The following is a 4,783-nucleotide window of genomic DNA, read 5'->3' on the forward strand; positions in this document are numbered from 1 at the left end:
CCAGCTGTAAAGCATTTTCTCAATTAGTGATCAATGGGGGGAGGGCCCAGTCCATGGTATGTGTTACCATCCCTGGGCTGGTGGTCCTGGGTTCTCTAAGAAAGCAAGCTGAGCAAGCCATGGGGTAGTACCCAGGAAGCAGCATCCTCCATTGTTTTTGCATCTGCTCCTGCCTCCAGGATCCTGCCCTATTCAAGTTCCTGTCCTGACTTGCTTTGGTGATGCATAGAAATGTAGAAGGGTAAGCTGAATAAACCTTTTCCTCCCTAACTTGCTTTTTTGTCATGGTGTTTCATCACAGCAACAGAAACAAGTGTGTATAGCTATTGCTGTGACAAACCTGACCATATTTTTGGGAGGGTTGTGGAAAGACTTTGGGTTAAAAGAGCCATTGCCTGTTAAGAGCTCTGTGGGGTGTCTGCGGGAACTTGGAAGATAAGAATGTTGAGCAGTGCAGAGAATGGAGGCCTGGCTTGTGAAGTTTCAGAGGAAAGTTTAAAGATTTTCAGCAGGACAGTGGTGGCACAGCGCACATGCCTTTAATTCCAGCACTCAGGAAGCAGTGGCAGGCCGATCTCAGTGAGTTCAAGGCCAGCCTGGTCTACAGAGCGAGTTCCAGGACAGCCAGGACTGTTACACAGAGAAAAGCTGTCTTGAAAAGCCATTTTAAAAAGTAAAAGAAGAAAAGATTGTCAGAACCCATTTGTTATTTTGAATTAAGATCCCGTGGTTATGGTTAGCTAGGGCTGAACAACCAGCTGTGATTAATGAGATACCAGAACTACTAAAGCAAAATTGCTTTGCTGGGCTACTTGACGATGGCTGGCTGGAGCTAAGAGATAAGTGTGATTCAGAAGAGACCAGCAAGCCAGGCAGTGTGGAGACAGGCTGGGACCACTCTCCAGCTCCACTCTGCACACACAGCCATCTTGTATGCTCTGGCAGGTGCCTCTCTACCACTGCTGCTGTTCTTGGGGGTCATCCCATGGTACTGACATCTCTAAAATGCAGCTGCAACTGGGCTGCACTGCTCCCCTCATCATGCCAAGCCTCAGGTTCTCTGCATGACCCCTTCAGTCCTGGCCTTCAACTGCTACTAAGGCTGCACCTTCATCAATGGCCACTCCTGAACTCTAACAGTGCCTCAGCTAATCTCCATGACCCCTCATGCCTTCAAAACCAGTACCACTTGGGTGATGTCTTACACATTACCAAGCTTGGCTGCAAGAGGTGCAACTTTGGGAGCCTCTGGAACACAGCTTCTCTGTACTCTCAGCAAACACTTCGCAGAAGACTGAATAGATCCCAGCCATTGGAGGGTTGGAATTTGATTTTGCTTTGAATTGACTGTGTCCTGTTTTTCCCCTCTTTAAGTAAATATAAAGTCCACAGTTGAGAGAATTTGAATTTTAAAAGACTTTTAAGGAGATTGGCTATTTTTAAAGGGACTGAAATTTTAATTTGTTTGAATTTGTAAAGACTGTGGGACTTTTAAAGGTATTTGTGTTTTTCATGTGAGATCTTGGGGCTGAATAAGAAAGGGAGGTTGTGGCTTAATAGTGATTTGTGTGCCAAGCTCACAAATGGTCTATTGTACTGGCTTGTTCTGTATGTCAACTTGACACAAGCTAGAATCATCAGGGAGGAAGGAGCCTCAATTGAGGAAATTCGTCCATGAGATCCAGCTGTATTTTCTCAAGTAGTGATCAGTGGGGGAGGGGCCATCCCATGGTGGGTCATTTCCTGGGCTGGTGATCCTGGTTTTTATAAGAAAAGCTAAGCCAGGCAGTGGTGGAGCAAGGCTTTAATTCTAAACACTTGGGAGACAGAGGCAGGCAGATCTCTGTGGTTCCAGTATCCACACTTCCAGTATCTTATTTATCCTCCTGTTGTTCCATATGTATGTATGTATGAACTCAGTGTTAATGACAGTTGTGTATATTGGTTTTGTTTTGAAGCAGAGACTCATTCTAGCACAGGCTAATTTGGAACTTGCTTAATAGCCCAGCCCAGACTGGACTTGAACTAATCTTGGGCCTCCTACCTCAGTTTCTCATGTGCTGAGGTTGCAAATATGAGCCTTCACACATCTATCTGTCTGTCTCTCTCTCTCTGCTCTCTGTTTCTCCAATAAGGGAATGTATGTGGTCCACATCTGGCTGCATCTAGCTTAATTTGTTTCACATAATAATATCCCCTTCTGTCTGTTTTCCTTCAAAGATGTTACTTTCTCTTTACCAGAGAGAAAACACCCACCATCATGCATAATCATGACATTTCTTCACTGGTTCATCTTTCTCTAGGTATCTGATTACTATAAATGGTGTATTGATAAAAGTGGGTGTGCGGGCATCTCTGTAGATGCTGACAGGTTCTTTAGGATGTGTCTGTAACGAGTACGGTTTTCCCACCCGCCACCTGGTCTTGTCCTGCCGCCATGCCGCCAGCCCCAAATAATGCACAGAGACCCTGTATTTGATATAATCCTGTTGGCCAGTTACTAGTTTCTCATCGGCTAGCTCTATCTTAAGTATTAACCCATTTCTGCTGATCTATGTATTTTCTTACCGGGGAGCCGGCGGCATACTGCTTTCTCCCGACTCTCCATCTTGGCTCCTCCTCACTACTTCCTCTTTCCTCCTTGTCTCCTAGTCCCTCCTATCTTGCTTTCCTATTGGCCAACAGTGTTTTATTCATTAACCAGTATGAGAAGCATATATACATAATGGCATCTCCCATCATGTGTCCCTAGGAGATGTGCCACAGTTCACTTCTGTGTATCATCAGAATCACAGCTCATGAGGGACTGTCATGTTATCTGTAGACAGGGACAGGTCCCCTATCATACTACTTGGCTTAAGTTCATTCCAATTGTTTTCTGTTTGAGTCAGTGTGTAGCCTGGGTTGGCCTTGAACTCACTACAGTCTGGCTGACTTAGCTTCCTGACTGTTGGGACTCCAGACATTCATCACCATGCTCCAAAGGTGTGTGCTTGTTTGTTTGGCTTGTCAAGCTGACGTGGACTTCCATGAGCCAGCCATGTGCTGCCACCAACTCACCCCCTATCGCCTGGCTCAATCTGGAGAACAGAGCCATGTCTGCAGCTAACTACAAGCGCTAGTCTGAATGATCACTTATGTTCCGGGTTCTTAGCACAGAGCCTGGCACAGAGCAGAGGCTCAATAAAGCTTGTCACATGAGTGACAGATGCCAGGAATTCATGTGAAGCATTAGCTTCTTGCTTAGTACACAGGAAACTTGTAGTGGGTGCCAGGGCTGTGGCTTAGTTGGCAGAGCATTAACCTGGCAAGGAAGAAGTCCTAGGTTTCTTCTACCACATAAACTGGGCTTGTGCACACCTATGATCTCAGCACAAGGGAGGTAGAGGCAGGAAGAAAGATTGATAGCTCTTCAGCTACATGTAAGTCCAAGACCTGCCTGGGCTACATGAGACTCTGGCTTGCATTAGCAGAGTCACACAGGCCAGCAGGCCACTCCAGGAGCAGGAGGAGTTCAGAGTTTTGACACTTGGGCCCATCTGGTCCCTCTCCTGTTATGTGACTTTGTGCTCCTTACTCACCCTCTCTGGGTGCTGTGTGCATCAAGACTCTACAACTAGGACTGTTTAATGGGGACATTTCCCATCTTGCTCATTTTTTCACCCAGAAGGGCCCAATGTGAGCTGGGAAATGAGGAAGTAGGTTGCTGAGGAGTGTGCTGTAATCACTGACAGGGCACTCTGTGTGGGCTGGGTGATGGAGAGGCCAACCAAGGACAGCTGGAGGAGCAGGGCTCCTGGGACCTCCTCTACTCCTCAATGGATACAAAGATTGGGCGAGTGCCATTTTGTTCAGGGTTTCTTTAGAGGGAAGAACATTGTGTTGTAATAACCACAGGGAGATGCCTGGGAAGATCTGGGAGAGAGAGTTCCAGCAGAGGAGACAGAGGGTGTAAAGGCTCCATAATCAGCTAGGGTGTGGTAACCCACATCTTTAGTCCCAGCATTTGGGATGCAGAGGCAGGTGGATCTCTAAGTCTGAGAGCTTGGTCTTCCTTAGCAAGTCCTAGGCCAGCTGGGGCTACATATGGGAGCCCTGCAAAGCAAGCCTTAAGATGCCCCTGCACTCTACGAAGAGGATGGACTGGGACATGCTGCCTTGAAAAGGGGCAGATGTGGGTTAAGGATAGGAAAGTGACCATCCTGAAGGAAGTCACTCCAACAGAGACAAGGGTACTGGGCTTGTGGGTGTTCCCAGAGCCTGGGTGAATTATTTATTTTCTGGTCCAGGGGCTTTGTCCTCAATGACTTGCAGAGGTCATACTTTGTCTAGTGCATCCCAGGGGCCCAGGTTAAACTCCTGTGTGAGGCCTAGAGAGGTGCACTAAACCTAAACTAACACTATGTGACTCAAGGGAGGGTGCATCGTCACCACGCTGTATAACAAGGCCCAGAACTGGGTAGCCACAGCTTATCCTAGGGCCTCAGTGAGGATTGTGCCAAAATGTAACAAAAAAAAGCAGTAGCTTGCAAGAGTGCTGTCAAGCTTGGCAACTTGAGTTTTATCCTTGGCCACATGTGCCCACACACATAACACACAAAATAAAAAGTTAATAAAAAGCAAGTCGTCGTCTTCATCATCTTCTACTTTCCAGGAAGCAGGCTGGCATGTGTCAACGTTTTGTCCACACACTGGCATTTTCTCATCGAGCACCTGACTGAGGTAGGTGCTCCCACTGCTCTGCCTGCACACAGAGAGCCTCAGGTGACCGAGTACCTACCAT

The sequence above is a fragment of the Phodopus roborovskii genome, unplaced genomic scaffold, assembly GCF_943737965.1.
Source record: "Phodopus roborovskii unplaced genomic scaffold, PHOROB, whole genome shotgun sequence".
Classification (NCBI taxonomy): domain Eukaryota; kingdom Metazoa; phylum Chordata; class Mammalia; order Rodentia; family Cricetidae; genus Phodopus; species Phodopus roborovskii.